The 13,603-nt window shown below is 44.6% G+C and overlaps 1 long non-coding RNA gene across 1 annotated transcript in view; it reads left to right on the top strand.

Annotated features, from left to right (window-relative positions):
* Window positions 1-213: 213 nt before the first annotated feature.
* The window catches only part of LOC142249380 (uncharacterized), a 74,943-nt gene continuing 61,553 nt past the window's right edge, over window positions 214-13,603 (top strand). The window contains exon 1 of the long non-coding RNA XR_012725042.1: window positions 214-368. This is a non-coding gene — a long non-coding RNA (uncharacterized LOC142249380). The remainder of the gene's footprint in view (window positions 369-13,603) is intronic.

Genomic DNA, 13,603 nt, shown 5'->3' with positions numbered 1-13,603 from the left:
GACAGCCTGTTTACAAGTGAGGGAAGAGGTTGGCTTTTACTTTCAGTTTCCTCAGCTGCTCCGGCCTCTTCTTGTTGATTGAACTATATAAAAATCATCATAAACAAATATCAGCTGACAATAGATCAGGAAGATATTCATAAGACTTAAAGGACTATTGTTATCATGATGTGAGGAGCTTACCGGAGATTTCCTGCCTGGATCTGATAAACATATAGAAGGAAACATTTCATTTGGATTTTGGGGAATTTTCTGAAGTTTCCCGTCACACGCACCATCTGTCCCATCTAGCTGCCCACAAAGGGAAATGGAGAATGATTGTGTTTGTATAACTTCGGACACAGAATTTTCTCCTGCTGCTCATACAGGTAACTATTTTCAGTAAATGTTATCGAGCATTGTGTTTAGTTTTATTTTCAGTTTGCATTGCTCCAGTTTTATAAAAAAAAGGTGATGTGTTAAGTTATGACCAAAGATGACATTTTTACAATATCCATGTAAGTGTTAATGGCAAAAACAAATTTAGTTGTATGGATTTGCAGGTGTCAGTTTACACAGACTCTCATTTAGCATCTTAGTATGGTATGAACGCCAGTAAGTAAATAGCAAAACTAAAACCTTGTTCACATGGCCAGATTTTGAATCAGGAAGTTTCCAAATAATCACTGCTAGCATTAGTCTGGTCCACTTGTTTGTTTTACGGACTGCACTAGTACATGTAAAGGCCCCGTCACACGCAGCGAGTCCTCGTAGTTTGTGCGTCACAGGCAAATCGCTGCCCGTGGCGCACAATATCATTCGCAGCCGTCACATGGACTTACCTGCCTAGCAACGTCGCTGTTGCCGGCGAAACGCCTCCTTTCTAAGGGGGCGGTTCGTGCGGCGTCAGAGCGGCGTCACTAAGCAACCGCCCAATAGAAGCGAGGGGCAGAGATGAGCGGCCATAACATGCCACCCACCTCCTTCCTTCCTCAGTGCCGGCGGCCGCAGGTAAGCTATAGTTTGTCGTTCCCGAGGTGTCACATATAGCGATGTGTGCTGCCTCGGGAACGACGAGCAACCTGCAACCTCAACAATCAATGATTTTTTGAAAATGAACGACGTGTCAATGATCAACGATGAGGTGAGTATTTTTGATCGTTAACGGTTGCTCGTTGGCGTCACACGCAGCGACATCGCTAACGATGCCGGATGTGCATCACAGTGTCCGTGACCCCGGCGATATATATCATTAGATATGTCGTTGCATGTTACAGGGCCTTAAGGCCTCCTTCTTACATAAGCACAAAACACTCATGTCTGGCATGTTCTGTTCTGCCCATCCGTGTGGTCATCCATGGCTACGTATGTGTCATCCGTGTGACGTCCGTGTTTTTCCAGAATGGTTAAAGGGAACCGTCAGCAGATTTGGGACCTATAAGCTGCAGCCACCACCAGTGGGCTCTTATATACAGCATTCTAACTTGCTGTATATAAGAGCCCAGGCCACTGTGTAGAACGTAAAAATCACTTTATAATACTTACCTAAACGGTCGCTGCAGTGGAGTTGGGTCATATGGGCATCTCTGTTCTCCAGTGCCGACGCCTCCTTTTTTGTCCATCTTTGTCCTTCTTCAGAAGCCTGTGTGCTTGACACATCCTATGTCATACACACTCGCCGGTCCTGCGCAGAAGCACTGCAATACTTTGAACTGCCCTGCTCAGGGCAGATCAAAGTGTGTCTGCGCAGGACCTCAATGCCGGTGAGTGTGGATGACGTAGGACGTATCATGCACCCCGGCTTCAGAAGACGGACAACAAAGATGGCCGAAAGAGGAGGCACCAGCACCAGAGAACAGAGACGCCCATATGACGCAACTCCACCGCAGCAACTGTTTAAGTAAGTATGATAAAGTGATTTTTACGTTCTACAGAGCGACCTGGGCTCTTATATACAGCATGTTAGAATGTTGTATATAAGAGCCCACTGGTGGTCGCCGCAGCTTATAGCCCCCAAATCTGGTGACAGGTTCCCTTTAAAGGAAAAACGAAATTAATTAATTCCCAACATCCACACCTTTAAGTGGGCCCTAAAAACACATTTTTTTTTAGACTAGCCTATAGGCCGCTTTACACGCTACGACATCACTAGCAATTGCCAGCGATGTCGAGCGCGAAAGCACGCGCCCCCATCGTACATGCGGTATCGTGTGATCGCTGCCGTAGCGATCATTATCGCTACGGCAGCGTCACATGCAGATACCTGCTCTGTGACATCGCTGTGACTGGAGAACCGCCTCCTTTCTAAGGGAGCGGTTCGTTCAGCGTCACATCGATGTCACAGCAGCGTCACCGAACCGCCGCCCAATAGAAGTGGAGGGGCGGAGATGAGCGGACATAACATCCCGCCCACCTCCTTCCTTCCTCATTGTGGGCGGCCGCAGGTAAGGTGAGGTTCCTCGTTCCTGCGGTGTCACACGTAGCAATGTGTGCTGCCGCAGGAGCTACGAACTAATTCGTACACCGAGCAGCAGCGATATTCGAGAACAGGGGGGCATGTCACCGATGAGCGATTTTGACCGTTTTTACGATGATTCAAAATCGCTCATAGGTGTCACACGCAAAGACATCGCTAAAGCGACTGGATGTGAGTCACAAATTCTGTGACCCCAACGAGATCGCTTGAGCGATGTCGCAGCGTGGAAAGCGGCCTTATCACCTCACTGCCCTGATCTAATCTAGTCCCTTTCTGCCCTTCATAACACAAAAATTTACTTCCATTTCTTGTCCCCTGTACCTGTATAAATTCTGGCCGATGACGGGTTCATGCAGCTGGTTTTGAATACCCTATTAAATCGATGGCTGGACCATATATAACAAGCTCCCCCCCCCCATTCACCTTTTGTGCCTCCCCTATTTCCTCATAGACTGTAAGGGGTGCTTCACACACAGCGAGCTCGCTGCCGAGATCGCTGCTGAGTCACGCTTTTTGTGACGCAGCAGTGACCTCATTAGCGATCTCGCTGTGTGTGACACTGAGCAGCGATCTGGCCCCTGCTGCGAGATCGCTGCTCGTTACACACAGCCCTGGTTCGTTTTCTTCAAAGCCGCTCTCCTGCTGTGACACACAGATCGCTGTGTGTGACAGCAAGAGAGCGACAAATGAAGCGAGCAGGGAGCAGGAGCCGGCGTCTGACAGCTGAGGTAAGCTGTATCCAAGATAAACATCGGGTAACCAAGGTGGTTACCCGATATTTACCTTAGTTACCAGCCTCTGCAGCTCTCACGCTGCCAGTGCCGGCTCCGGCTCTCTGCACATGTAGCTGCTGTACACATCGGGTTAATTAACCCGATGTGTACAGCAGCTAGGAGAGCAAGGAGCCAGCGCTAAGCAGTGTGCGCGGCTCCCTGCTCTCTGCACATGTAGCTGCATTACACATCGGGTTAATTAACCCGATGTGTACTGTAGCTAGGAGAGCAAGGAGCCAGCGCTCAGTGTGCGCGGCTCCCTGCTCCCTGCTCACACTGGTAACTAATGTAAACATCGGGTAACCATACCCGATGTTTACCTTACTTACCAGTCTCCGCAGCTTCCAGACGGCGGCTCCGTGCAAGCGCAGCGTCGCTTGCACGTCGCTGCTGGCTGGGGGCTGTTCACTGGTCGCTGGTGAGATCTGCCTGTTTGACAGCTCACCAGCGACCATGTAGCGATGCAGCAGCGATCCTGACCAGGTCAGATCGCTGGTCGGATCGCTGCTGCATCGCTAAAGTGTGAAGGTACCCTAAGCTTACGAGCAGGGCCCTCAATCCTCCTGGTATCTTAATTTTGTTATTTTGTATTGTCTCGAATTGTCTGTACATGTCCCTTCTGAATTGAAAAACGCTGCAGAATATGTTGGCGCTATAGAAATAATACGTTATTATTATTATTATAAATTACAAAACGTCTCTATGTTTTGCAATGTTAAGCATCTACAGCAAGCTTACAGCACATGGACGGCACATGGATGTCACATGAAATTCATCGATGTACTGTATATATTTCATCCATGCTGCTGGATAAAACCAGACATGTCTCAATGTGAATCACTTGGACATTCTTGTGATTCACACCGACACACAGTCTATGTGAAAACACAGAGGTGTGAAGATCACAATAGATTTTAATGAGGATTAGTGATGGGCAGATCTGGACTGTAAAAGTCCGGATCTACTCTGTTTCAAACTTACCTGAGTACCAGACCCAGGCTCAAGGTGTTGATCTGGGTCCAGCAACTCAGGAAATAAAAAAAAATAAAATAAAAATAAAGAAAATAAGAATTAAGTAAGAGCTTCATACTTACCGAGGCTCCGTCGCGGCTGTACATTGCTTCCATGGCTGCCCATTCACTTCCGTGGCTGCTTATGAACCTCTTGCATATGCACTGCTTTCTCTGCCCACCAGTGTCTGTGATTAGTTGCAATCAGATGTGTCTCCAGCCTGTGTGGTGACAACGTCTGCCTGCAACCAATCACAGACTCGGTTTGCGGGTCTATATTGTAGAGTTAAAATAAATAAATAAACCATTTGGTGTAGAGTCCCCCCATATTATGATACTCAGCACAGATAAAGCATACAGCTACAGGCTGCAGCCCCCAGCCATGCGCTAATCTTGGCTGGGTATCAAAATAAGGGGGACCCCATGCGACTTTTTTCTTTAATTATTTAAACAAATAATTTAACAAAACAGCGTGTGGTCCCCCCAGTTTTGATACCCAGCCATGATAAAGCCAACAGCTGGGTGCTGGTACTCTCAGTTCAGTGGCATTCGCGGTAATAAGGGGTTAATAGCCCAGAGCTGCCACTAAGCTCTAGACTTGTAATGGAGAGGGTCTAAAAGATCCCCCCTTTACTAATCTATAAGTGAAAGTAAATATAAACACAAACATCAAAAAAAAATCCTTTATTTGAAATAGAACACAAAAAAAACCCTTTTTCACCATTTTATTAACCCCATAAACACCCCTGCAGGTCCGAAAAAATCCCCAGGAGGTCCCATGATGATTCCAGCTCTGCTACATATCTGAAGTCACAGAGCACGATCATAGAACATGACCCGGCTGCAGACTTCAGGCAAAGACTGAGCCGTGTGATAAGCAGTGACATCACTCAGGTTATTTGTGGTCACAGCTGGAGATTCCCATGGTCCTCCACCTGTCATCACAGGTAACCTGACCTCATGTGACCTCAGTAAAGTCAATGACCTCACCTCAGGTGAGACCTGCATCTCCTGGCAGAAAACCGTGCGTTTTTTTTGCCAAGAGATGTAGATTTGATGTTGAAAGTTTTACACCATATTTTTGCACCCAATCTACACCTCCTGGTAAAAGAATCGCATCACTACTGCATCATACCCCATGCAGTTTTTATGCTTTTTTGCCAGGAGGTGTACATTGGGTGCATGAATACGATGTGAAAATGTCATCATCAAATCTACATTTCTTGGCCCAAAAATGTAAAAGAAGGTTTTAACTCGAGTTTGGTGAAGTTTTCTGCCAGGAGGTACACATTTGGTGCGGAAATGCACCAGATTCCAGCACCAAATTTGCACCTCCTGGCAGAAAAATTGTTTTCTTGCATTTTTGGGCCAAGAGATGCAAATTTGGTGATGACATTTTTACACCATATTAATGCACCCAATCTACACCTCATGGCTCTCATGTGGGATGATGCAGTAGTGATGCAATTTTCTGCCAAGAGAAGCAGAGTGGGAACGTAAATATGGTGTAAAAATTTCAGCACCAAATCTTCATCTCTTGACAAAAAAAACGCAGTTTTCTGCCAGGAGATACAGGTGAGTTCACTGAGTTTAATGAGGTTACCTGCGATCACAGGTGGAGGACCATAGGAACCTCCAGCTGTGACCTCAACTAACTTAAGTGACGTCACTACTAATTGCTGTGACTCATTGATTCTCTGCCTGGAGCTCACAGCGGGTAGTCATGTGCCATGATCGTTCGCTGTCAGTTCAGATACAGCAGAGCTGGAATCATCGTGGGACCCTGTGTGGATTTATGTCGGACCTGCAGGGGTGTTTTGGAGTTTATAAAGGGGTGAAAGGGGGTGTATTTTTTGTGTTTTATTTCAAATAAAGAATTTTTTTGGTGTTTGTGTTTTCTAAAGCCTGCTTTACACCTTACAATTAAGCATACGGTATCGTATGTGATGTGACACGCCCCCATCGTATGTGCGACACGTTCAATTTGTTGACCGTGTCACACAAACGAATAATTGTCGTCACACGTACTTACCCTTCCATACGACCTCGATGTGGGCGGCGAACATCCACTTCCTGGAGTGGGAGTGACGTTCGGCATCACAGCGACATCACAATGCTGCCGGCCAATAGAAGCGGAGGGGCGGAGATGAGCGGGACGTAAACATCCTGCCCACCTCCTTCCTTCTGCATTACCGGCGGGAGCCGAGTGACGCAGGTAAGATCTGTTCATCGTTCCTGGGGTGTCACACACAGCGATGTGTGCGGCCTCAGGAACATTGAACAACCCGACGTACAATTTTTAGCAAATAAACGACGTGTATGCAATGAACGGTTTTACATTCAATCGCAATCGCACGTAGCTGTCACACGCTACACCACCACTAACGATGCCGGATGTGCGTCACTTATGACGTGACCCCGCAGACACATCGTTAGATATGTTGTAGCGTGTAAAGCCCGCTTTACTTTCACTGACAGATTAGTAATGTGAGAGGGGGTCTCGTAGACCCCCTACCCATCACTAATCCAGGGCTTAGTGACAGCTGTGAGCTGTCATTAACACCTCATTACCCCGATTGCTACTGCACCAGGGTAATCGGGATGAGCCTGGTAAAGTGCTGGGATTGTCACATGTAATGGATGCGACAATTCTGGATGACTCAAGGCTGCTATCTTTAGGCTGGGGGACAATAACCTTGGGCCTCCACAGAATGAGAATAGCAGCACCTAGCTGTTGGGCTTTATCTTGGCTGGGTATCAAAATTGGAGGGGACCGCATGCTGATTTTTACATTTTTTTATTTAAATATTTAAAAAAATAAATTAAAAGTGTATGCGGTTTTTCTTATTTTAATACACAACCAAGATAAATGCATGGCTGGGGGCTACAGCCCGCCGGCATTATCTTTGCTGGTATCAGTACTGGGGACCCTACGCCAATTGTTTTATTTATTTATCTATCACCATTATAAGGACACAGACAGCATTTGTGATTCCAACCAATTACAGATGCTGTCTCAGAGGGTGGAGGCATGGTTCAACGGCAGCCAGACAAAGACGCCGGTGGAAGGGGAAAGCAGTGAATATGGATGAGGGATAATTCTCGGCCCTGGAAGTAGCGCTGCAGCTGCGGGGGAGAATCGGTAAGTATTTATTGCTTTAACCCTTTTTTTCCTTTTTTTTGCAGCCCACTTACACCATTTTACAACACATCACTTTTATCTCACATTGAATTTAATGGGTTTGGCTAGGATCACCAATAAGATCAGCGATTTAAAATAGGTTCGGCGATCTTGAACCAATCCGATCCTTGGCAGGATCAGTCATCTCTAGTTCATACATCCAGTAGTTTTTTTCATTTTTGGACTGGTTTGGGATCAAAGAAGGACATAAAATGGTGCAATATAGGGCCCACCCATTTCGATGGAAGTGGAAGTGTCATAAAAGGTTTTCTATTTTATTTCTGTTCGTCTGCTATCTGTTTTCTTGAGGGTGTGTGGTTTTTTTGTTGCTTTCCTGGATTTTTTGGGGGTGGTCAATTAGTGGGTCTCTTTTTTTAGCAGTGCAAATGTCCATAACACTACAGATGTTCAACAACCCCTATAGTAAAAACAGATTCCGTAGGGCTCATTCAGATGGGTTTTTTTTCCTAGTATAAATTCTGTGATTTTCTTACTAACTATAGTCTATATTACATAGGTATAAAGAAGAAAACGGCACTTCCTTCGTATGTATTTTCAAAAGATGCCGGGGTGCACTTCAGGTTCCAAAGCCATAAAACAAGAAGTAACAAGGCACTCCCAGGGTGTGATGAAAAAGTATATTTATTGTGCTTGAAGAGAACGTTTTCGGCCCAAATTGGACCTTCCTCAGTAGCACAAATGTGAGGAGGAATGTAGCATGGACTGCAGGCGCGGAATCCACCGCTGCATGGGGGCTGCCATGTAGCGGTGGATTCCGCGCCTGCAGTCCATGCTACATTCCTCCTCACATTTGTGCTACTGAGGAAGGTCCAATTTGGGCCGAAAACGTTCTCTTCAAGCACAATAAATATACTTTTTCATCACACCCTGGGAGTGCCTTGTTACTTCTTGTTATATTACATAGGTAAGGATGGTTGACCTTAGGGAGATTAACATCCAGCGCCACGGAGCACCATCACGTGTTTCTCAACGCAGTGATTCTAGAGCAATGCCCCCTATAGTCTATATTACTTACAGCAAAGATAGGGCCGCATATTTTTGCTATCTCAGCTGTCCACACATAATCACGGAGACGTGACCGATTTTGATCCCAGTCTCAAATCAAACTCTCCAGTGTAAAGCTGACAATACACATTAGATGGCTGTCAGCTGAACAATACTTTTACCAATCCTTCTGCCAACATCCAATTCAGCTGACTCTCCCATGCACCGTAGCAGTCATTTGGTCAAGTGCTCCTGTGTTCTCTAGGAGAAAACCAATAGTCGATGCATCGGCAGTGGCTTTTCTCCAGGTAAACAATGCTATTGGCAGTCTGCAAGTGGAAATGGGTGATAGTGAAGAGCAAGTATGCTTGCTACTGCTCGATACTTCATCAGTACGCTCGTAATTCGATCGCGTATCATGGATGCTTGAGCACCATGCTCAAGTCCCCGCCCTACATGTTTCGAGACAGACAATCAACATGCGGGGATTGCCTGCTTTACACAATATTGTTGTAGCCATATTGGCTACTGACATTACTGTAATTGCCTGGCCACATTATGTCATCGATATTATAAGGCTGGGATGATCAATGCTAATTTGGCCCTTCCCAGCCTAAAAATATCCGCCTGCAACCACACCAAAATTGTCTCATCACACTAAATGTGCCAATTCTGGTGCTTTGCCCTGCTCTTTCTGATTGCCCTGGTGCAGTGGCCATCAGGGTAATATTTTTGAGGGTTGATGTCAGCTGTGTAATGTTAGCTGGTGTTAGAAATTGAAAGACGTCTATTAGACACCCCCATTACTAACCCTGTAATCCCAAAAAACAACACACACACACACACACATAACAACTCCCCAACGGGTGTCACTGAGTTCAGCATTGAGCAGGCGACTCTGATGAGAGTAGTCATTAGTTCCCGGAGCCTGTGAATAGCTGTCCTTTACTGCTATTCAGAGTCGTTGGAGGTGCATTTGGGGAATGTGGACTATGACAGAGAAGCTTCGTAGGTACCCTTTTGATAATCAGTTGATGAAGGAGGGATAGTTTGGAGGAGTCTTTATTCAAATAAACTCTTTTTTCCTGTGTGTTGGTTTTTTTTTTTGATCACTGCATTAGTAATGGGAGTGTCTGATTCAAATCTCTCTATTAGTAAGCCCTGGGATTGATGCCAGCTGGCATTCCACAGCTGACATAAATCCCAGAAAATATTACTCCAACTTCAGCCACACCAGAACAAATGGTAACAGAAGGGCAATGCACCGTAATTGGTGCATCTTATACTCAATAGGAGAATATCTGTGAGCAAATCACCAATGAAGTCACTGGACAAGGTCCTCAAATTGAGGAACATTTCACTTGTGTGTTTTTCTGTAGTCATACATGGATGCAGAACAAGGACAATAAAGTAACAAGAAAGAAAAATAATCAATGCCTTTGATCTGTAGTGCTGGAGAAGTATCTTATTAATAACATAGATGGCAAGACAAACAAACAAATCAGTTTTGGAACAAATCAAGCCAGACATATCATTCAAAGCAAGGATCACCAAGCTACAATTTGCTGACTTTAGACACATCATACAAAGAGACCAGTCACTGGAGAAGGGCATCATGGTTATAAGAATAGAAGGATCAAGGCAAAGAGGAAGACCAGAAAACCAATGGCTTGATACTATCAAGATAACAGCATAGAACAAGATCAATCTTCCTACATAGCATTTATCCATCAAGTTGTTATTGCTCGAGATTGACCTGAAGATTATTAAAAAAAAAAGGATGCACCACTTCTCGGGTGGCTGAAGGCTGATTATATTTAGGCTAAGAAGGGCCCAATAACCATGGCCCTTTCCAGCTTGTTAATATCAGCCCAGAGCTGCCTGCTTTACATTTGATAATTATCAAAAATAGGGGGGAATGTGGAAACATAAGAGTCATTGGATGCGCTCACCGCATGCCTCAATGTCTTCAGAAACACCATATGGACCAGAGCTCATCCTACTGAGCACCCACACTCATTCCTTGTGGGAAAAACAGTACTCAGACAATGCAGGGTGAGGGAATCCTATATTGAAAAGAGTTAATTGGTTATTGCACATTCCCAGCAAGAACACAAGATGGTACAAGATCCAGAGTCTCGCCCTTTCTGTGGCTCACCAGGAATAATAGAATCTTCATGCTTCAGGGTTCCCAGGGCCAACTATCCCAGTCAGTAGCACCCTGCTTTTGGCTGACACCCATTGAGAGGAGATAGCGGAAAGCTTAGAAATCTAACCAAGTACAGCAATATATGTAGTTAAATCACCGAATTGTCCCAACCTGCATTCTCCAAGCAAATGTGCGAGCTCATCGTTGAGCAATGAAGTGGTTCTGTGATCCTTAGGCGGGCTTTGCACACTACGACATCGCAGGCCGATGCTGCGATGCCGAGTGCGATAGTGCCCGCCCCCATCGCAGCAGCGATATGTGGTGATAGCTGGCGTAGCGAAAGTTATCGCTACGCCAGCTTCACACACACACTCACCTGCCGTGCGACGTCCCTGTGGCCGGCGACCCGCCTCCTTGTTAAGGGGGCGGGTCGTGCGGCGTCACTGCGACGTCACACGGCAGGCAGCCAATCAGAGCGGAGGGGCGGAGATGAGCAGGATGTAAACATCCTGCCCACCTCCTTCCTTCCGCATATCCTACGGAAGCCGCAGTGAGGCCGGTAGGAGACGTTCCTCGCTCCTGCGACTTCACACACAGCGATGTGTGATGCCGCAGGAGCGAGGAACAACATCGGACCGTCGCGTCAGCGTAATCATGGATTACGCCGACGCTGCACCGATGATACGATTACGACGCTTTTGCGCTCGTTAATCGTATCATCCAGCCTTTACACACTGCGATGTCGCATGCGATGCCGGAAGTGCGTCATTTTCAATTTGACCCCACCGACATCGCACCTGCGATGTCGCAGTGTGCAAAGTGCCCCTTAGACTGGAACCATGGATCTTAGGCTGAAGTTCTTTAGAATGAATTAATCTTTAAGCAGTTTTGTGATTCCAGCTGGAACGATGGATTCTAGGCTGAAGGTTTGTTGAATATGAATCTGGTGACAGGAGCAAGGCCCCTTTTATACCCCTTTGTTTCACTTCAGGGTATTGTGTGTTGCAGGATTGGTGGGAGATGCCTGTTATCTCATTGATCGCTAGTTCAATCTGACTGCATAGTTTTCCTCTGAATTATGTAGTGAAAAGTGCTGAAACAGTTCACATTTAGCAGGCAATCCATGATTAACAGGCAATAGGGCTCTGCTCAGTCTGACATGAGACAATGGACTGAGTTACCAAAGAAAGGAACTATACATCTGGCTTAATTTAGAACAGTTCAACCCCCACACAAGTGGCCAGATGCTGAGTTATCTTAGGGACCCCACCCCATTTTTTACAATTATTTATTTATTAATTTATTTAGTTCCCAGCAGTGATGTGGGGTCAAAGATTCATCCAGATGTCTTCACTGTGCTGTTTCCTTTTATTTCAGCAATTTTCCAGCCTCCCCAGCCCTCTTGTTAGGGTTTTCTGGCAAAATACTTGAGTTTCCCATTGTCTTACATTTTACTCAGTACCCAAGTCGATATAGTCTGAGTAGTGTTCAACCTGCTCAGTTAGAGTACCGAGCATGCGAGCATTTTAGTGCTCGTTCAACACTAGTGATAGTCATCTCTTCTGACCATCAGTCTGCCAGCACCCCGATACATATTAGACTGTTGGGTGAATTTGACAGTATTGGTGGGTTCAGTTGACATTAGTCTGTGTAAAAGAGCTTTATGTCTATGGGTGCATGAAGTAGACTCAGAAGCCATTGTCTTTTTTTATTTACTGTTTGATATGGATCTGTTACAAACAGATTACAAAAAGACATGTTAACCGAGCCTAAACTAAAATCTTGAATTGAAAAGTGTAAAAAGAAAAAGAAAAATCAATATGTGGCTTTTGATATTAATATAATATTGGCAGGGATGTACTTTCAATGATGTAATGATACAATGTTGCATCAAGCAAAGTGTATAATATTGAACATTTCTCTAATATTGCTCCTTTTTACTTGTGTATTTCCTCTGTTTTAATGCTTGGCAAATATGTTAGCACTTCTAAATCAATCGCCTTGCAATATTTCTGTCAAAGTCCAACCATTTCTTTTTTGGCAAAAGTTTATTCTTTAATATAAGCACTTAGAATTTAACACATATTCAAATGCAGCCAACATGTAACAAAAATACTAATGCAAAATCCAATAAAGTAATTTAAGACAAATCTATCTGCAAATGTTCTAATGGGTTATTCAGTTAGTGCTTACAGTAAGTCCTTTCCAGATGTTAAAATTACCTGAATTTGTAAGCAGTGAATTAATTGACATAAATCTTCACTATATAAAGGAGGGTTTTACCTTCTCATATTCCTTTTATCTCCGTACCCTTGTTTTAAGCACATCAGATACAGTTCATTTAAAAGCCTCTTTTTCATAAATGGAAAAGCTACAAATGCAAAGCCGAGATAGAGCACTCCTCTGACTCCAATATTTGCTTTTAACACTTGTGTAACTTTAGGATTCTGGCAGTGTATGAGTTCTAAAGAGCATAAGCTGGCTTTCTTCCAAGTATATTCACTTTATCCAAAAGGAAAAAAAGGACTAAAAACAGTGGATCTTAACATAAAGGCAGAGTGCCCTTTACTGCCTATGCTCACCAAATGGTGAGTACATCTGATCCAGCTGCCACAAATTCCTTGCAGATTTTGACTATCATTTTTTGGACTATTCCCTGCAAATAAATAGTACTACCGTTCTGGCAAAAACAGGCACCAAATGTGATGTTAAAGAGAACCAACCATCAGGATTTTCCTATATAAACTAAGGCCAGTGCTATACTGGTGCTATCATTCTGATTCTATACATACAGTGCTGGCCAAAAGTATTGGCACCCCTGCAATTCTGTCTGTCAGATAATACTCAGTTTATTCTTGAAAATTATTGCAATCACAAATTCTTTGGTATTATCTTCATTTATTTTGCTTGCAATGAAAAACACAAAAGAGAATGAAACAAAAATCAAATCATTGATCATTTCACACAAAACTCCAAAAATCAGCCAGACAAAAGTATTGGCACCCATAGCCTTAGGGGTACTTTGCACAC

Source organism: Anomaloglossus baeobatrachus, chromosome 8, assembly GCF_048569485.1.
Source record: "Anomaloglossus baeobatrachus isolate aAnoBae1 chromosome 8, aAnoBae1.hap1, whole genome shotgun sequence".
NCBI classification, from domain to species: domain Eukaryota; kingdom Metazoa; phylum Chordata; class Amphibia; order Anura; family Aromobatidae; genus Anomaloglossus; species Anomaloglossus baeobatrachus.
This window is presented reverse-complemented; position numbering and strand designations above follow the sequence as displayed.